The sequence below is a fragment of the Scyliorhinus torazame genome, chromosome 7 (assembly GCF_047496885.1).
Source record: "Scyliorhinus torazame isolate Kashiwa2021f chromosome 7, sScyTor2.1, whole genome shotgun sequence".
NCBI classification, from domain to species: Eukaryota; Metazoa; Chordata; class Chondrichthyes; order Carcharhiniformes; family Scyliorhinidae; genus Scyliorhinus; species Scyliorhinus torazame.
The window spans coordinates 74,264,218-74,286,246 of record NC_092713.1 but is presented as its reverse complement, the minus strand read 5'-3'; positions in this window follow the sequence as shown (position 1 = coordinate 74,286,246).

Sequence of the window (22,029 nt, the reverse complement as noted above, 5' to 3'; positions counted from 1 at the left end):
TATTGGCCAACACCGAGAGAACTCCCTTGTTCTTCTTTAAGTAATGCCACGGGATCTCTTATGTCCGTTATGATGACCTGATGAGGGAAGGACCATTCACTATGGTAGGGGAGTCTATGAGGTTGATTAATAAAACATTTCTGAAACTCTTGAACAGCGAGAAATATTTTCACACAAAGGCTGCTGTAGAATGGAATGCTTTGCTGTAGGAGAGTTTGAGCAATAGGCAAATGTGTCCTTCAAGGGAAACCTGGATAACTATTTTCTTTTTATTCATTTACAGGATGTGGGTGTCGCTGGTTAGGCCAGCATTTATTGCCCATCCTGAGTTTCCCTTGAGAAGGTGGTGGTAAGTTGCCTTCTTGAACCGTTGCAGTCCCTGAGGTGTAGGTACTGGGGTCACCTTATACTGCAGGTCAACTGCGCTGTTCAGGAGGGAGTTCCGGGATTTTGACCCAGCAACAGTGAAGGAACGGCGATATATTTCCAAGTCAGGATGGTGAGTGGTTTGGAGGTGGTGTGTCCCAGGTATCTGCTGCTCTTGACCTTCTAAATGGTAGTAATGGAAGGTGCTGCCTAAGAAATCTTGGTGAGTTCCCGCAGTGCATCTTGTGGATGGTACACAAGGCTGCCACTGTTTGACAGAGGTGGAAGAATTGAACGTTTGTGGAAGGGGACGCCATCAAACAGGCTGCTTTGACCTGCTTTGTCCTGGATGATAACAAGCAATTTGGGTGTTGTTGAAGCTGCACTCATCCAGGCAAGTGGAGAGTATTCAATTACATTCCTGACTTGTGCGTTGTAAATGATGGACAGGCCTTGGGGGGCGGCGGGCGGGGGGGGGGGGGGGGGGTTACTCGCCGCAGGGTTCCTGGCATTTGACCTGCTCTGGTAGCCACGGTATGTATATGGTTAGTCCAGTTCAATTTCTGGTCAATGGTAACCCCCACGATGTTGATAGTGGGGATTCAGCTATAGTAATGCCATTGAATGTCAAGGGACAATGGTTAGATCCTCTCTTATTGGAGAAGGTCAATGCCTGGCAATTGTGTGGGATGAATGTTACTTGTCACTTGTCAGCCCAAGCTTGGATATTGTCCGAGCCTTGCTGCATTTGGACATGGACTGTTTCAGTATCTGCAGAGTCGTGAATGGTGCTGAACATTGTGCAGTCATCTGCAAACATCACCACTTTTGAAAATGAAATGAAAATAGCTTATTGTCACAAGTAGGCTTCAATGAAGTTACTGTGAAAAGCCCCTAGTCGCCACATTCCGGCGCCTGTTCGGGGAGGCTGTAACGGGAATTGAACCGTGCTGCTGGCCTGCCTTGGTCTGCTTTCAAAGCCAGCGATTTAGCCCTGTGCTAAACAGCTTTTGACCTTATGTTGGAAGGAAGGTCATTAATGAAGCAGCTGAAGATGTTTGGGCCTAGGATACAACCTTGAGGAACTCCTGCAGTGATGTTCTGGTGCTGAGATGGTTCACCTCCAACCACCACAACCATCTTCCTTTGTGTCAGGTATGACTCCAACCAGCAGAGAGTTTTCCCACCAGATTGCCAGTTTTGCTAGGGCTCCTTGATGCTGTTCTCAGTCAAATGCTGCCTTGGTGTCAAGGTCAGTTACTCTCACCTCACCTCTGGCATTAAGCTCTTTTGTCCACTTTTGAACCAAGGCTGTAATGAGGCCAGGAGCTGAGTGACCCTGGCGGAACCCAAACTGAACGTCCGTGAGCAGGTTATTGCCGAGTAACTGCCGCCTGATAGCACTGTTGACGACTCCTTCCATCACTTTGCTGATGATGGAGAGTAGACTGATAGGGCGGTAATCGGCCAGGGTTGGATTTTTCCTGTTTCTTTTGTGCAGGGCATATCTGGGCAACTTTCCATATTGCCGGGTAGATGCCAGTGTTGCAGCAGAGAATGTTTGAAGCAGAGAAAGGTACAGCAAAAAGATACAAAATAGATGGACATGATTCACCCAAAAAATGACTGTGTCATTTTGGACATATTTGGCGGGGTGTTTCGCGTCGGCTGCATTGACGAGATCACGGCCTGTATTCACCCGCACTTAGTGCAAAAAAATGAACCTCCACGTGATTCTTGCCATGCCTGGCTCCCTTGCCACCTGATTCACCTTACTCACGCCTCAGCTGCTTTCCGTTAACAAGGGGGAGTGCTTTTAAACATTCCCTCAGCACTCACTTCCAGTCAAGTAATGGGAATGCCAGCATGGAGATCTGTTCTTCACTTTGGGGATGCCGACCTGGCCAGGCTTCTCGACGCAGTGGATGAGAAGCCGGGCACCCTGTTCCCGCGAGGGGTTCGGAGTACCAGCAACAGGGTCAGCAATGCCGGCTAGGAGGTAGTGGCAGCTGCAATGAGTGTGGGCAGCATGACAAGGAGGACCAACATCCAATGTAGGAAGAAGACGAACGACCTCCAATGAGCTGCAAGGGTAAATTACCACCTTTCTCCTGGCATCAGACCCCCCTTCCACCCTTCGATTTCCGAAACCCTCTCCCCCCAAATCCACTAACTGAAACCTTGCACCCTCCAAACATCCAATCTTCAAGCTTGTTCCTCAAAACCCCCTGGACTTACTAGCACAATCCTTTAATATTTAGGTGAGATGCCCACACATGCCACTTGCTGTAGGCCCCTCTGTCCCAAAAAGAGTGCAGCTCACATTGCTCCCTCTTTGTTCCTGCAGGAGAAGATAGCCCAAAATAAGATGCCAGCGATGCGAGGCCTCATCTCCATGAGGAACGGGCCCTGGAGATGGCGGGCCCTGGAGATGGTGGACATGCATAAGGATAGAGCAGTGACCGACAGCGAGTTTGTGAGGGAAGTGAGGATCCACTGTCCCTTCATCCAGATGACCTGTGATGATAATGATGATTTGATTTATTGTCACATGTACCAAAGTATTATGAAAAGTATTTTTCTGCGGCTGAGGGAACGTACACAGTACGTACATAGTAGACAAAAAGAATAATCAACAGAGAACATTGACAAATGGTACATTGACAAACAGTGATTGGTTACAGTGCGGAACAAGGGGCCAAACAAAGCAAATACATGAGCAAGAGCAGCATAGGGCGTCGTGAATAGTGTTCTTACAGGGAACAGATCGGTCTGAGGGGGAGTCAATGAGAAGTCTTGTAGCTGTGGGGAAGAAGCTGTTCCCATGTCTGGATGTGTGGGTCTTCAGACTTCTGTACCTTCTGCCTGATGGAAGGGTCTTGAAGAAGGCAATGCCTGGGTGGGAGGGGTCTCTGATAATGATGTCTCCCTTACTGAGGCAGCGCGAGGTATATACAGAAACAATGTGGGGGTGGCAAGCTTGTGTGATGCTTTGGGCTGAGTTCACCACACTCTGCAGTTTCTTAAGATCTTGGGCTGAGCAGTTGCCATACCAAGCTGTGATGCAGCCGGATAGGATGCTCTCAAACATCTGTAGAAGTTTGTGAGAGTCGATGCAGACATGCCAAATTTCTTTAGCTTCTATAGGAAGTAGAGACGTTGTTGGGCTTTCTTGACTGTTGTATCAACGTGAGTGGACCAGGACAGACTGGTGGTGATGGTGATCCCCAGGAACTTAAAGCTATCGACCATCTCCACTTCGGAGCCATTGATGCAGACGTCATGCTACACTTCCTGAAGTCGATGATCAGTTCCTTGGTCTTTCCAACATTTAGAGAGAGGTTGTTTTCGGTACACCATGCGACCAAGTGATTTATCTCTCTCCTGTAGTCTGATTCGTCGTTGTTTGAGATACGACCCACCAGTCATATCATCCACAAACTTATAGATTGAGTTGGAGTTAAATCTTGCCACACAGTCATGTGTGTATAGGGAGTACAGTAGAGGACTGAGCACACATCCTTGCGGGGCCCCGGTGTTGAGGACTATTGTGAAGGAGGTGTTGTTACCTATCCTGACAGATTGCGGTCTGTTGGTGAGGAAGTCAAGAATCCAGCTGCACAGGGAGGGGTCAAGTCCAAGATTGCAGAGTTTGGTTATTAGTCTTGTCGGGATAATGGCGTTGAAGGTGGAGCTGAAGTGTATGAACAGCAGTCTTACATAGGTATCCTTATTGTTGATGTGTTCGAGTGTTGATTGTAGAGCCAGGAAGATAGCATCTGCTGTGGACCGGTTGCGGTGATAGGCGAACTGCAATGGAGCGAGACCATCTGGGAGGCTGGCGTTGATCCGTCTCAAGACTAACCGCTCAAAGCATTTCATGATAACAGACGTCAGGGCCACCGGTCGGTAGTCATTGAGGCAGGCTACCTTTTTCTTCTTTGGTACTGGTATTATGGTTATCTTCTTGAAGGAGGTGGGGATCTCAGAGCGGAGGAGTGAGGTGTTGAAGATGTCTGCGAATACAGTCGCCAGCTGGTCTGCGCAGGCTCTGAGTGCTCGCCCAGGGACTCCGTCTGGTCCATCGCTTTCCGCGGATTCACTTTCAAGAAGGCAGATCTTACTTCTGAGGCTGTAATAGTGGGTATGGGTGCGTCCAGGGCTGTTGGGGCGGGTGGCACTGATGCATTGGCTGACTGCTCAAAGCGGGCATAGAACTTGTTCTGTTCATTGGGTAGGGAGGTTCCAGCCCCAGCTATTCCGCTTTGTGGCCAGTGATCTTGTGTAGGCCCTGCCATAGTTGTCGTGGGTTAGTGTTGTTGGCCTGGGACTCTAGTTTGTCTTTTTACATCCCTGATGGCTTTCCATCCGTCTTACCTGGATTTCTTATTTAGGTCAGGATCGTCAGACTTGAACGCCTCAGTCCAGAACTTCAGCAGGGAGTGAACCCTTTTTTTGAGCCGGGGTTTCTGATTGGGAATACCCGTATTGTCTTCTTTGGTACACAGTCCTCGACACACTTACTGATGAAGTCTGTGACAGTGGTTATGTACTCGTCCAGGTTAGCTGCCGCGGCCTTGAATATGGACCAGTCCACAGACTCCAAGCAGTCGAGGAGGATGTCCTCAGATGCCTCGGACCAGCACTGCACGGTTTTCTTGACTGGCTCAGCTTGAGTTGCTGTTTGTAAGCCAGAAGTAGGAATAACGACTTGTGGTCGGATTTGCCGAAGTGTGGTTGGAGAATGGAGCAGTAGGCACCTTTGATGCTCGTGGAGCAGTGGTTCAGGGTATTTGCACCTCTGGTGGGGCAGGAGATATGTTGATGGAGTCTCAAGTAGGTTGTTGAAGTCCAACAAAATTATCCTTCCCTTTCACTGACCACATGTCCATTGTCTTGCAGGATCTCAATCTGGTAACGCTGGGCCAGCCAGAGTCATGCTCCCCCCCAACCATCCAAGAGGAGAGCTCCAAGGAGAACATGGGCAATTCGTCACAGCAATCACCCTCACCTTCCACCAGTGCACACCTCGGTGGGCGACATGATTAGACAACTTCTTGGGCACAATCTGTTGAGCACCACTCATCTGCTGATGCACATCAGGTGGAGGCAGGAACATCCAAGGGAGTCAGCAGTCGGAGGTCTGCTGGATCCCAGGACTCAGCTGGGTCCCAGACAGATGTTGAGCCTTTGGACAAGATTCTCCCAGAGCTGATTCAGATGACAGGACATAGCCATGATATTCAGGAGGGGCTGTCAATAACATTCCAGCAACTGCAAGGCCAATTGGAGGAGGTCCAAAGCCTTCAGGTGCAGAAGATGGTGCCTGCATTGCATGGCACCCAGGCCATCCCTACTATGAGCACAATACAGCCAGGGTTAAATCATGTCTACAAAGCAAGATTCAATACAAAATAACTTAAAATATTCATTCTAGACTTAAAATCAAGAGTAAAGTAAAAGTAAAATCCAAAAATCCAAAACACTGGTGGGGTCTTCTGGTCCCTCTGAAGGTGACCCCCCCATGACGGGCTCCCCAACAGCGCAGTCAGCGGGCAACGCAAATGGCCATTGCCTTTGGTGGGGCCCGGTGGCCCCATCTGCGAGCAATGGCAAGTTGTCTGCACCATCAGAGAAACCTATAATGGGGGGCTGGAAAATCCCAGCCTCCATTTTCTAAATTAAGTTTATTTGTAGATTTTTTACAATGTATTCACTGCAGAAGAAAATCAAGATCCAAAACTCTCCAAATCTTTCATGTTGCCGTTCTGTATTGCTTAGTTACCTACTTTCCATATTCAACGGTATTATATTAATAATTTGCATTACGGAGCATAAATTAGCATTTCATATTATATCTTCCCCACAGACATCAGACCATTAAGAAACATTGGCATCTAGATATACCTAATTCACACATATAACTGTGACCTTGCTAGTTTCTCATTAATTGATAAAAAATATATATTTTAAAATATTGCTTTAAGTATTTGGGCAGCACGGTAGCACAAGTGGATAGCACTGTGGCTTCACAGCACCAGGGACCCAGGTTCGATGTGCACAGTCCAAAGATGTGCAGGTTAGGTGGATTGGCCATGCTAAATTGCCCTTAGTGTCCAAAAAAAAGTTAGGAGGGATTATTGGGTTACGGGGATAGGGTGGAAGTGAGGGCTTAATTGGGTCGGTGCAAACTCGATGGGCCGAATGGCCTCCTCCTGCACTGTATGTTCTCTGTTCTATTTTTCTTATTTTTCAAAGGATGTGAGAGTCACTGGCTAGGCCAGCAATTGTTGCTAATTCCTAATTACCTTTGAGAAGGTGGTGGACGTCCCCTTCTTGAACCGCTGCAGTCCATGTGGCGAAGGCACTCCCACAGTGCTGTTATGGACTTCCTGGATCTTGACCAGTGGCAGTGAAGGTTGCCCCGGTCAGGCTTTGATGGGAACTTGCAATTCTAAGATTATTTGTAAATAGGAGCCTTATGAAGAATTAAGAGTTTTTTTAAATAGATTTAACTCCTTTCGTCTGATTAGGAGGAGGACAACTAGCGTTTTCAGCAGAACTCGCATTAAAGAGGCCTGGATATATTTGTTCCAATATGTAGCTGTATGAACCTATTTTTGTCTCTGAAGCCAGACTGTGCTGAGCATCAGCCAGGCGCAAATGTTACACTAAATGCCCAGCAGGTGGTACCATTTATTCTCTCACAAAATAATGTTTTCATTCCAATTCTGCCAGTTCTTTCAACAAATTCAAGCATTGCTAATTTTTATTTTTTTGAATCAATTTAAACAGCTGAAACTATTGTATATTTTTTTTAATAATGCACATCATGATACACTTACTGGCACAGCAGCATGCAATTAAATATAAAAATACCAGCTAAAATGTACAAGCAGCAACCCCCACAGGTAGCTAATTGATATTTATCCTGAAGTGCCCTTTTTTTCCCAGGACTGAAACCTTCCTATTTGAGAATAAAATATACGAATTATACACAGGCACAGTTCGCTTTTCTACCCTCCCAGCATGTGTCAATGTCTACCAATCACAGAGACAGGGGACTGGGAAATCAGAATGCCTGTAGCAGTCAGCGTCGCATCATATGATTAAGGATATTTCCCCCTATTGTAAAATCAGAAAGCATGCAGGTCACATTCGCATTTTTCTGCACAGATAGGATTATTTTAATCTAGGTATGGAAATCCTTACAAAAGAAAAACTGTGTCAACAATCTAACACCAACGGATTCAATCACTTTCTTGTTTGAGGAGGGCAGTTTTATTGTAATGTGTAGGAGTAGCACTTCTGCCTGAGTTGTAAGATATGAGTTTGCATCCCACTTCAGAGACTTGAATATGTAATTTTGGCTGACACCTCCGTGCAGTACAGAGGGAATGCTGCACTGTTGTGGTCTTTGATCTGGCTCTTAGATCAATGTAAAAGGTTTCATGACACTACTCAAAGAGGGGACATCTCCCATTGCCATAGCCAATTGTGGCCAAGTGGCCAACAGCCTGAAAAGTTAGGCCAGATACAGAATTGGGCAATCTAAATTAAACAGCAGCAACAGCTTGAGCAGCCAGGCCTGCTGGGAATTCGGACAAGCCCAAGTAAACACAGACACTGGACAGAGGTGAGCAAGGGCAAGTCTGGACTTGTCCTGGAAGCTGGGACCAGAGGTGCTTGAACTTTACCAAATAAATAAGAAGTCTTACAACACCAAGTTAAAGTCCAACAGGTTTGTTTCAAATCACTAGCTTTCAGAGCACTGCTCCTTCCTCAGGTGAATGAAGAGGTATGTTCCAGAAACATATATACAGACAAAGTCAAAGATGCAAGTCAATGCTTAGAATGCGAGCATTTGAAGTTAATTAAGTGTTTACAGATCCAGAGATAGGGTTAGCCCCAGGTTAAAGAGGTGTGAATTGTCTCAAGCCAGGACAGTTGGTAGGATTTCGCAAGCCCAGGCCTGATGATGGGGGATGAATGTAATGTGACATGAATCCAAGGTCCCGGTTGAGGTCGTACTCAATGGTGCGGAACTTGGCTATAAGTTTCTGCTCGGCGATTTTGCGTTGTCGTGCGTCCTGAAGGCCGCCTTGGAGAACGCTTACCCGGAGATCAGAGGCTGAATGCCCTTGACTGCTGAAGTGTTCCCCGACTGAAAGGGAACATTCCTGCTTGGCGATTGTCGCGCGATGTCTGTTCATCCGTTGTCGCAGCGTCTGCATGGTCTCGCCAATGTACTACACTTCGGGACATCCTTTCCTGCAGCGTATGAGGTAGACAACGTTGGCCGAGACACATGCAAACAGGAAGCTTGAGAAACTCGGCATCACCACCAGCATCAACCAAGCCTCCCCGGTACCACAGTAGAAAACAATACAGGGAAATCTATTGTCAACTTGTCGGACTACACCCTTCAACCAGACGAAATCAAAGTCCTCAGCAGAGGGCTCAATTTCTGCACCACCACCAAAATGGACCCCATCAGTCTCGCGGCAGACATGGAGGAATTCATCAGGCGAATGAGGCTTTGGGAGTTCTTCGACAGACCACAAGAGGCCGACAGCGAACCCAATGAGTCAACCAATGAACTGGAACAGCAGACCGAGAGATCTGCGGTGCGGCAACCGAAGAGGAAAGAGGCGAATTGGACCCCTCCGGAAGGCCGCTGCCCTAGACTCGACATGTATGCTCAAGCCGCAGGAGTCGCATCAATGCCAGATTCATCAGTCACATTCACAAGACAGCCCCGAACGTCACCCAAGCACAATGCAACGTCATCCGCGCTCTCAAGACCAACCGCAACATCGTATTCAAACCAGCAGCTAAAGGAGGGGCCACTATCATACTGAACAGAACGGACTACTGCAAAGAAGTATACCGACAACTCAACAACCAGGAACACTACAGACACCTGCAGATCCGACCAGGGATCTGTATATATGTTTCTGGAACATACCGTGTGCTCACCCTAATTTGGAGGCGTACCTGAACAAGAGACCCGGGCTGTTCAAGTGAAGACAAGCATCCAGCAGAGGGCAGTAGAGCGGAGCTGCTGATTGGCAGTTGCAGGGGAAATTTGCATACGTCCGTGTGCTCACCCTAACTTGGAGGTGGTTTGTGGAGGAGCTCTTGTCAAGTGACACTTAAACCCGAACCACTTCTTCAGTTTTTCCCTCCCTACCCCCTCCTCTAACCAAAAAAAACAACCGCTGTAAGGATCAAGAGGAAGGCTCGAGGGCAGGTAGAAGTGGAAAGTTGAACCGTGACGTCACAGCCTGCTGGTAAGGGATTGGCTGGTGACTGGTAAGTAGTTTTTATTTATTTTCCCTCAGGTGTTATCGTGCGGGGCGCAGAGGTTGCTGAGTGAGTGCTTGCTGAGAAGGGGAGTGAATAACAGGTAAGCTCTTTCTTTTTTTTTTATCTAGAGGGGATGACAGGGAAGGTAGTGCAATGTTCCTCCTGGAGAATGTTTGAGGTGAGGGACGCCATCAGTGTCCCTGCTGATTTCATCTGTGGGAAGTGCACCCATCTCCAGCTCCTCAGAAACCGCGTTAGGGAACTGGAGCTGGAGTTGGATGAACTTCGGATCATTCGGGAGGCAGAGTTGGTCATAGATAGAAGCTTCAGGGATGTAGTTACTCCGAAGAATAAAGATAGATGGGTGACGGTGAGAGGGGCTGGGAGGAAGCAGTCAGTACAGGGATCCCCTGTGGACGTTCCCCTTAATAACAAGTATACCGCTTTGGATACTGTTGGGGGGGGGGGGACTTACCATGGTCAAGCCATGGGGTACAGGTCTCTGGCACAGAGCCTGTCCCTGTTGCTCAGAAGGGAAGGGGGAGAGGAGTAGAGCATTAGTCATTGGAGACTCCATAGTTAGGGGGATAGATAGGAGATTCTGTGGGAACGAGAGAGACTCATGGTTGGTGTGTTGCCTCCAAGGTGCCAGGGTGCGTGATGTTTCGGATCGTGTTTTCGGGATCCTTAAGTGGGAGGGGGAGCAGCCCCAAGTCGTGGTCCACATAGGTACCAACGACATAGGTAGGAAAAGGGATGGGGATGTAAGGCAGGAATTCAGGGAGCTAGGGTGGAAACCTAGATCTAGGACAAACAGAGTTATTATCTCTGGGTTGTTACCCGTGCCACGTGATAGCGAGACAAGGAATAGGGAGAGACAGGAGTTGAACACGTGGCTACAGGGATGGTGCAGGAGGGAGGGTTTCAGATTTCTGGATAATTGGGGCTCATTCTGGGATCGGTGGGACCTCTACAAATGGGATGGTCTGCACCTGGACCGGAGGGGTACCAATATTCTGGGGGGGAAATTTGCTAATGCTCTTCGGGAGGGTTTAAACTAGTTCAGCAGGGGCTTGGGAACCTGAATTGTAGCTCCAGTATACAGGAGGTTGAGAGTGGGGAGGTCATGAGTAGGGTTTCAAAGTTGCAGGAGTGTACCGGCAGGCAGGAAGGTGGTTTAAAGTGTGTCTTCTTCAATGCCAGGAGCATCCGGAATAAGGTGGGTGAACCTGCGGCAGGGGTTGGTACCTGGGACTTCGATGTTGTGGCCATTTCGGAGACATGGATAGAGCAGGGACAGGAATGGTTGTTGCAGGTGCCAGGATTTAGATATTTCAGTAAGCTCAGGGAAGGTGGTAAAAGAGGGGGAGGGGTGGCAGTGTTAGTCAAGGACAGTATTACGGTGGCAGAAAGGACGTTTGATGAGGACTCGTCTACTGAGGTAGTATGGGCTGAGGTTAGAAACAGGAAAGGAGAGGTCACCCTGTTAGGGGTTTTCTATCGGCCTCCGAAAAGTTCCAGAGATGTAGAGGAGAGGATTGCAAAGATGATTCTGGAAAGGACTTTAACTTTCCAAATATTGACTGGAAACGCAATAGTTTGAGTCCATTAGATGGGTCTGTTTTTGTCCAATGTGTGCAGGAGGGTTTCCTGACACAGTATGTAGATAGGCCAACGAGAGGCGAGGCCGTATTAGATTTGGTACTGGGTAATGAACCAGGACAGGTGTTAGATTTGGAGGTAGGTGAGCACTTTAGTGATAGTGACCACAATTCGATTACATTTACTTTAGTGATGGAAAGGGATAGGTATATGCCGCAGGGCAAGAGTTATATCTGGGGGAAAGGCAATTATGATGCGATGAGGCAAGACTTAGGATACATCGGATGGAGAGGAAAACTGCACGGGATGGGCACAATGGAAACGTGGAGCTTGTTCAAGGAACAGCTACTGCGTGTCCTTGATAAGTATGTACCTGTCAGGCAGGGAGGAAGAGGTCGAGTGAGGGAACCGTGGTTTACTAAAGCAGTCGAAACACTTGTCAAGAGGAAGAAGGAGACGTATGTAAAGATGAGACATGAAGGTTCAGTTAGGGCGCTCGAGAGTTACAAGTAAGCTAGGAAGGACCTAAAGAGAGAGCTAAGAAGAGCCAGGAGGGGACAGTAAACCAGGGTGAGTAAATTTGCAGATGACACTAAAGTCGGTGGAGTTGTGGACAGTGCGGAAGGATGTTACAAGTTACAGAGGGACATAGATAAGCTGCAGCGCTGGACTGAGAGGTGGCAAATGGAGTTTAATGCAGAAAAGTGTGAGGTGATTCATTTTGGAAGGAATAACAGGAAGACTGAGTACTGGGCTAATGGTAAGATTCTTGGCAGTGTGGCTGAGCAGAGAGATCTCGGTGTCCATGTACATAGATCCCTGAAAGTTGCCACCCAGGTTGAGAGGGTTGTTAAGAAGGCGTACGGTGTGTTAGCTTTTATTGGTAGAGGGATTGAGTTTAGGAGCCATGAGGTCATGTTGCAGCTATACAACACTTTGGTGCGGCCGCATTTGGAGTATTGCGTGCAATTCTGGTCACCGCATTATAGGAAAGATGTGGAAGCACTGGAAAGGGTGCAGAGGAGATTTACCAGAATGTTGCCTGGTATGGAGGGAAGATCTTATGAGGAAAGGCTGAGGGACTTAAGGCTGTTTTCGTTAGAGAGAAGAAGGTTAAGAGGTGACTTAATTGAGGCATACAAGATGATCAGAGGATTGGATAGGGTGGACAGTGAGAGCCTTTTTCCTCAGATGGTGATGTCTAGCACGAGGGGATATACCTTTAAATTGAGGGGAGATAGATATAAGACAGATGTCAGAGGTAGGTTCTTTACTCAGAGAGTAGTAAGGGTGTGGAATGCCCTGCCTGCAACAGTAGTGGACTCGCCAACACTAAGGACATTCAAATGGCCATTGGATAGACAGATGGACAATAAGGGAATAGTATAGATGGGCTTTAGAGTGGTTTCACAGGTCGGTGCAACATCGAGGGCCGAAGGGCCTGTACTGCACTGTAATGTTCTATGTTCTATGTTCCTACAGAAACTCAGCACCCATGGACCAGTTGAACCAGGAACGTTCCTCATCACAATGGACGTCTCGGCACTCTACACCAGCATCCCCCATGACGACAGCATTGCTGCAACAGCCTCAGTACTCAACACCGACAACTGCCAATCTCCTGATGCAATTCTGCAACTCATCCGCTTCATTCTGGATCACAACATCTTCACCTTCGACAAGAAGTTCTCCATCCAGATGTACGGAACAGCCATGGGGACCGAATTCGCACCTCAATATGCCAACATTTTCATGCACAAATTTGAACAAGATCTCCTCACCGCACAGGACCTTCAACTGACATTATACACCAGATACATCGATGACATTTTCCCCTTTGGACGCACGGCGAAGAATCACTGAAACGACTACACAATGACATCAATAAGTTCCATCCCACCATCAGACTCACCATGGACTACTCTCCAGAATCAGTTTCATTCATGGACACACTCATCTCTATCAAGGATTGTTACCTCAGCACTTCGTTTTACCGCAAACCCACGGATAACCTCACGATGCTCCACTTCTCCAGCTTCCACCCGAAACGCGAATGAGGCTCTGGGAGTTCTTCGACAGACCACAAGAGGCCGACAGCGAACCCAATGAGTCAACCAATGAACTGGAACAGCAGACCGAGAGATCTGCAGTGCGGCAACCGAAGAGGAAAGAGGCAAATTGGACCCCTCCGGAAGGCCGCTGCCCTAGACTCGACATGTATGCTCAAGCCGCAGGAGTCGCATCAATGCCAGATTCATCAGTCACATTCACAAGACAGCCCCGAACGTCACCCAAGCACAATGCAACGTCATCCGCGCTCTCAAGACCAACCGCAACATCGTATTCAAACCAGCAGCTAAAGGAGGGGCCACTATCATACTGAACAGAACGGACTACTGCAAAGAAGTATACCGACAACTCAACAACCAGGAACATTACAGACACCTGCAGATCCGACCAGGGAACACACCCGCCAACTCAACAGACTGATCAAGACCTTGGATCCAGACCCTCAAAGCACCATACGTGCTCTCATCCCACGTACTCCCCGCGTTGGAAATCTCTACTGTCTCCCGAAAATACACAAGGCCAACACACCAGGCCGTCCTGTTGTATCAGGCAATGGGACCCTGTGTGAGAACCTCTCTGGTTACATCGAGGGCATCTTGAAACTCATCGTACAAGGAACACCCAGCTTCTGTTTCGACACAACGGACTTCCTACAGAAACTCAGCACCCATGGACCAGTTGAACCAGGAACATTCCTCGTCACAATGGACGTCTCGGCACTCTACACCAGCATCCCACATGACGGCAGCATTGCTGCAACAGCCTCAGTACTCAACACCGACAACTGCCAATCTCCAGATGCAATTCTGCAACTCATCCGCTTCATTCTGGATCACAACATCTTCACCTTCGACAACAAGTTCTTCATCCAGATGCACGGAACAGCCATGGGGACCGAATTCACACCTCAATATGCCAACATTTTCATGCACAGGTTTGAACAAGACCTCCTCACCGCACAGCACCTTCAACCGACATTATACACCAGATACATCGATGACATTTTTTCCTTTGGACGCACGGCGAAGAATCACTGATACGACTACACAATGACATCAATAAGTTCCATTCCACCATCAGACTCACCATGGACTACTCTCCAGAATCAGTTTCATTCATGGACACACTCATCTCCATCAAGGATGGTCACCTCAGCACTTCGCTTTACTGCAAGCCCACAGATAACCTCACGATGCTCCACTTCTCCAGCTTCCACCGTAAACACATAAAAGAAGAAGCCATCCCTTATGGACAAGACCTCCGTATACACAAGATCTGGTCAGACGAGGAGGAGCGTAACAGACATCTACAGATGCTGAAAGATGCCCTCTTACGAACGGGATATGGCGCTTGACTCATTGATCGACAGTTCCAACGCGCCACAGCAAAAAACCGCACCGACCTCTTCAGAAGACAAACACGGGACACAACCGATAGAGTATACTTCATCGTCCAGTACTTCCCCAGAGCGGAGAAACTACAACATCTTCTTCGTAGCCTTCTTTGATGAAGATGAATTTCTTGCCAAGGTCACCCCCACTACTTGCCTTCAAACAACCGCGCAACCTCAACCAAACCATTGTTTGCAGCAATGTGGTCCACGACACCACACAACACTGCCATGGCAATCTCCTCAAGACGTGCCAGATCACCGACATGGGTATCACCATTACACGTGAGAACACCACCCACCAGGTACGCGGTACATACTCGTGCGACTCGGACAACGTTGTCGACCTCATACGCTGCAGGAAAGGATGTCCCGAAGTGTGGTACATTGGCGAGACCATGCAGACGCTGCGACAACGGGTGAACGGACATCGTGCGACAATCGCCAGGCAGGAATGTTCCCTGCCAGTCGGGGAACACTTCTGCAGTCAAGGGCATTTAGCCTCTGATCTCTGGGTAAGCATTCTCCAAGGCGGCCTTCAGGACGCGTGACAATCACCAGGCAGGAATGTTCCCTGCCAGTCGGGGAACACTTCTGCAGTCAAGGGCATTCAGCCTCTGATCTCTGGGTAAGCATTCTCCAAGGCGGCCTTCAGGACGCGCGACAACGCAAAATCGCCGAGCAGAAACTTATAGCCAAGTTCCGCACACATGAGTACGGCCTCAACCGGGACCTTGGATTCATGTCACATTACATTCATCCCCCACCATCTGGCCTGGGCTTACGAAATTCTACCAACTGTCCTGGCTTGAGACAATTCACACCTCTTTAACCTGGGGTTACCCCTATCTCTGGATCTGTAAAGACTTAATTACCTGCAAATGCATGCAGTCAAAGCATTTTCTTGCATCTTTGACTTTGTCTGTATATATGTTTCTGGAACATACTTCTTCATTCACCTGAGGAAGGAACAGTGCTCCGAAAACTAGTGATTTGAAACAAACCTGTTGGACTTTAACCTGGTGTTGTAAGACTTCTTACTGTGCTCACCCCAGTCCAACGCCGGCATATCCACATCTTGACCAAATAAGGACATTATTTTGTGTATTGCCCTGTATCGGTCAGACTCAACGACACCTCAGTTCCAGTATCATACAATCATAGAATTATACAATTTACAGTGCAGAAGGAGGCCATTCGGCCCATTGAGCCTGCACCGGCCCTTGGAAAGAGCACCCTACTTAAGCCCACGCCTCCACCCAATCCCCGTAACCCAGTAACCCCACCGAACCTTTTGGACACTCAGGGGCAATTTAGCATGGCCAATCCACCTAACCTGCCCATCTTTGGACTGTGGCAGAAAACCGGAGCACCCAGAGGAGACCCACGCAGACGCGGGGAGGAAGTGCAGAGTCCGCACAGTCACCCGAGGCTGGAATTGAACCCGGGTCCCTGGAGCTGTGAGGCAACAGTGCTAACCACTGTGCCACCGTGCCGTCCGTATCAGCCAGTCTCAATGGCACCTCAGTTCCAGTATCAGCCAGAATCACCGGCACACCAGTCTAAGCCCAGCAGTCCAATTGCCAAAACATGGGCAGAGAGAAACTCAAAGAGATGTAAACAGCAATTTTAACCCTAGTCGATTATTATAGGGGGTTCCACGAGATTGGTTAAATAAGTGTAGACAAAGATAGGGAACAAAACAGCATTTTCTGGTTGACTGTGGGTTCAATTCACCGGAGTCTTTGGGCAACTGCATAGAATTCAGTTAATGGCATAAAATTCGTAAAATTGGACCAGGACCCTCGTGTCACACCCCACCGAAGGGGGTAGGAGGGTAAAATTTTTGACCCCACCAACGATACACATATGGAGGCACGGATGCTCAGAAGGATGGCCCGAGCCTGGGAAAAAGAGATTCAGGAAATACAGAAGGCAAAGGCGAATAAAAACAGGACAATGAATCCTGTTCAGACAGGCCCAAACCCTGGCCCAATATGAGGGAGACAGAAGCAGAGGGGGTAATTCTAGATGTTCCCCACCACCATGCACTCATTTCACAGCGAGAGGTAGCGATTAGCCAAGGCATCCACCACAAGGGAGGTGCTCCAATTGAGGCCGGATGGGCCATTATGTCAGAGTACAGAGCACCCTGCCAACAGCCGCAGGGACAGGGAATGGGACAGAGACCCCGAACCATGCCACTAGAGGGACTGGCGAGACAAACCATTGTAGCCCCAGTGAGAGAGACTGGGGATCCCACCACCCTATTTCCCCAGGTGGACACAGGTCCCAGGGCTTAACGGTGTCAGGCCTTACCAAGATGGGTGGGTGTGTAGCGTCAAATGGGACAGTGTAGGGCGCCCCTTGATAGAAGGTGAGGTAGGAGGCCACCTCGTTGAGTTCTTATGGGATACAGTGGATCCTCAAGACCCTAAACAGACCCAGAGACATCAACACAACATGGCGCACTAGAAAGAAGATTAGTTTAAGTGGATTCACAAGGTACTTATGGGAGGGAATCAGAGACCAAGCCATGAAAGTTCTGATTAGGGGGCCTAGTATGTTACCACCCGGCCACACTAGTGTGGTGTTGGGTGCTCTGGTGCACAGATGAGTATGTGGTACAACTCTATTTTATTTTAACTCTTGTTTACAGTTCGTTCTGGATACTCTGCACGTGCTGTCTCCCTGAGTGTGTCGTGTAGCAGGTCTGTCCTTGTCCGTGTCTCCAGCTAATACTGACCACCAGGTGTCGTGTTTGTGCTTTTATATCTTTCTGTGATTGGTTGTGGTGTTGTGTGTTCTGATTTGTCTGTTGGTGTGTCTATCATGATGTGTGTGTTTGAATATCATGACATCCCCCCTTTTTACAAAGATATGTGCCTACGTGGTTATAAATATGATCATGTCGTGAGTGCATCTAAGAGTGTGTGTGTGTGTTGTGTACAGCGTGTGTATATGACGTAACTATTTACATGGGGCGATGTCGGGTGCGTCACAATAACAAGGTTGTACCATAACAAAACATGAATGCGAGAAAAAAAACAACTTGAACAGTGGTCCGGTCAGACGATATCTGGAACGATAAACAACAACAGGTTATAATACAGAAGTGTTTGACTTTTTTGAACGTATGAACAGCGTTATAAGTCCAGTCTAATGGGTGACCGCCTCAAGAATAGGCTGGTCCTCAAGCCGGTTCAGCTGTGGAGATTTGGGTTCACACTGGTTCACCTTGGACTGTTGGAGGTGATGCTGTTGCCGAAGTCTCTACTTTTCCATTTGTTGTACTTCGTGCAGTGCTTGGTTTTTCATTCGTGCAAATATAACATCTTTGTTAGTGTTGCCTTGGCTGTGGTTTGGTTTACTAAGTTTTTTTGCTGGCCAGGTGTATATTGTAGCGCGTTCTAACAGCCTATAACACAGTTCCTTCGTGTATTTCTATGTGCTGAGATGTTACTGTAGTTAGTAAGGCCTTAATTATCTGCAACTGAACACCTTCGTTGGTTTGTGGTCCTTGAGAACAACCACATATTGTCTCTATAATTCTATCAATTAATTTTTGTAAACAGCCAGATGATGTGCTGACTATGCGGGGACATTTCGACTGGCATGCCAACTCAAAAGGGAGAAAATACTTGTCTGCTTCAATAAAGTTTGCCCTGGATTTGACAGGTGGCAAGGTCCCAGAAACAGCCTTAGCTTCTGCATGGGGAGGATTTTAGCTGCTGTGGCCTGGTCACGGGTGGCGATGGAAGGGGCACGATCCGTGGCATCTCCACGAAGTCATCCTTGGGAACCAGTGGAGGATCAGTTGCGAGCGTGGAAGGCGGCGCAAAGCTCGCTGATTGCGCCTACGCCCCAATCCATCCGCCCTGCATGCCAGGAACAAGATGGAGTCTTTTTTCTTTTTATGTTTGTGGTGGACGGCATCTTGTAGCCGATGGGTCGTTGCCATCGAAGAAGCACCATCACTAATATCATGCAAGGCGATGACTGTGCCAGATGTGGAAGTTTGCCGAGACCGTGCACGCTGGTTCCGGCCACCTGCTGTGCCGGAAGGGCGACTCCGCAGAGAAACGTCGAAGCATGTCGCCTTGGAGAGAGAATTGTTGCTCGCATCAACGTCTGGCGATGGCGCGAATTGGTGTGTCCGTCTTGGACCGCCGGTGCTGGTCGCCACTGCCGACCCAGTGGGACTGCCACGCGATCCATTCCCTGTCGCCGTGGCATCCGCCGTCACCCTGAGTGTGCCATCACCGAGGCCGCGACACCGCCCGTCCGGAGCAAGGTCTGGCGTGCGCGAATCAGAGTCAGCGCTTGGCTGCTCCCCATCTGGAGTCCCAACAGGCTCACTGGAGGCAGCCGAGATTCCCTGAAGCTGCACTTCTGGAGTCGGAACATGCAGGAATGCACCGACCAGTGGAGAGGCTCGAGCCATCGAGGGTGGAAGCGGTGCGCCGCCACCGCAGTAGTCAGTGGTCCCACCGTGATCGTCGAGTGCCTCGGTACGCACTAGGCGAGGTCTGTCACCTTGCACCTTTTGCATGGGAAGTGGGATGCTGTCGTCACTCGTCTCACATCCCGTGGATAGATCCTCAGTAGCTGCTTGCTGTTCACTAGGGTTGGGTAAATTGTCAGAGTTTTCATCTGGTGGTGCACACCATGTCGGTGGGCTGTCATTGTCTTGCCGTTGTCCTTCATTTGGGCTTTTCTTCTTTGGAATTTTAAATCTTCCCCCAGACATTGCAGAACCTTGTTTATTACCCCCAAATTCTCCCATATGTATGGTCTCGAATATAGGATCCAATGTTTCTATCGACATTGTACTATTTTCCAAAGAACATTCCGGTTCACTTTTCTTCTCAGGTACCTCATATGTATCTTTGTCTAATGTACATGCCTTCATGGTCTCTGGGTCTGATTTTGCTGGGACTGGCATGGTCACAGTCTCTCTTTTACTGTTCTCAATTGCCCACATTATACTCCCCATACATAACTGCTTAATCACTGGGGTTAGTGTGGTTAAACATATAGGTAATTTCTTTAGCAAATCCTCAGTATCCTTCTGTGACCGTGCAGCATTATTAATCTCTGTTCGGCTACAATGATTCTGAAGGTCAGCGCATGAACCTTTTTCCTTCGGGCTTGGAAGAGGAGATTCCTTTGGCTTGTCTTCAGTTGGGCTTGAACAGTCATCAGCGCTGTGCCCTTCATTGTAGCATGAGAGACCGTCATGGTCATGCTGCTGTGCAGTGGAGCATGGTAGGCTGTCATAGCCTTCGCGCTGTTCACGTGAGCATGGCAGACTTGCATCGTCTTCCGCTGGTTGGTCAGGAGAGGTTGCTAGACCCTCATGGTCTTGTTCCTGCAAGGACTGCGCATTGGAGTCAAGCGTTTCTTCTATCGTGGAGGCTGTCCACGAGCTCTCTGTGGAGGCTTGTGACACTGGAGTCACTTCTTTTTCGTGCAAGGGCTGCGCTCTGGAGTCTTGCGTTTCTGCAATTGCGGAGTCTGTCCACGAGCTTGCTGTGGAGGCTTGTGACACTGGAGTCACTTCTTGTTCGTGCAAGGACTGCGCTCTGGAGCCTTGCGTTTCTGCAATTGTGGATTCTGTCCACGAGCTTGCTGTGGAGGCTTGTGACTGTGGAGTCACTTCTTGTTCATGCAAGGACTGCGCTCTGGAGTCTTGCGTTTCTGCAATTGTGGAGTTTTTCCACGAGCTTGCTGTGGAGGCTTGTGACTCTGGAGTCACTTCTTGTTCATGCAAGGACTGCGCTCTGGAGTCTTGCGTTTCTGCAATTGTGGAGTCTTTCCACGAGTTTGCTGTGGAGGCTTGTGACTCTGGAGTCACTTCTTGTTCATGCAAGGACTGCGCTCTGGAGTCTTGCATGTCTTCTTTCATAGAGTCGGGAACGCTGAGCGGGACGTGGACCATGCTCTGTGTGGCAGCAGGCCGCTCTCTGTGGGCTTGCACCGCTCCCTGTCTGTTAATGTCAGGCTGCAGCATCATCCGGCACTGATAAGTTGGGACGTCATATCTGCTGGGTTGAAGATCTTCAAATCCGAAAAATGAATCCGCATCTGCGTCGGATTCAATGTGGGGGCCGCCAATGTGCAACACGAAAGGTTCGTCCGAGTCATAGTCGTATAGGACCACGGAGCTATCATTGGGCTCGCGAGGTCCGGAAACACTGTAAAGATCGTCATCGAAGTATTCGAGGTCGGAATCATCGGCTTGTGCGTAGGTAACTGCTTGTCGGAGGGTTCTTCAGAGGTCAAATTCATCTCCTGGGTCAATTTGCGGCAATGTGCTGTCATTCCAGGTGAGGGAAGGTTGTTTTACAGCTTTAACAGATTTTTGTTTTTTTGATTTGGGACGTTTCCCTTTTAAATTGGATTTGGGACGTTTCCCCTTTAAATTGGTGCGGTCTGGGGCCTCTGACATCCTGACGCTCGGTATGTAGCACGTAGGAAGCGACTGCGCATGCTCAGATCGCTATTCCTTTACCGATGGCCGTTTTCTTGACTGCGCATGCGCAGCATCTCGCGCATGCGCAAACGAAACTTCCGGTTCTGCGCACTGCTCGCGCAACTGTGCTAGCTTGATACCTTTAGCAAGATGGCCGCCGACCTCGATCCAGCCCTCTCTCAGGCCCGGGATTTCGGCCTCTGGGAATTCGGGCTCCGGGATCCCGGCCACGAGGCGAGTACTGCCGCTTTTCTTACCTTTACTTGCCGATTGGATTGCGTTTTCTTCACAGTACTTGGAGAATTTGTCCAGGACTGCCTGGTAATCGTACCTTTGCTGCCTCCTGAAGAACCTGAACCTTGTGAATATTTCTCTTGCCCTTGCACCGGCGATGGTGAGGAGAAATTCAATTTTTTCGCTATCATCCAGGTCTTGGAGTTCAGCTGCCACCAGGAACAATTCGAACACTTGCCGGAATCGCCGCCAGTTTTCGCGGAGATCGCCGGGGCACTGGAGCGGCTGCGGAACCGGGAGCTCTATCATTTTGCCTGGGCACTGCTGGTTTTCTGTGTACACTGAGGTATGCCGGCAGGTATCGATCCACTCCTGTACCATGTGGTGTTGGGTGCTCTGGTGCACAGATGAGCCAACACAGTTGTATGTGGTACAACTCTATTTTATTTTAACTCTTGTTTACAGTTCGTTCTGGATACTCTGCACGTGCTGTCTCCCTGAGTGTGTCGTGTAGCAGGTCTGTCCTTGTCCGTGTCTCCAGCTAATACTGACCACCAGGTGTCGTGTTTGTGCTTTTATATCT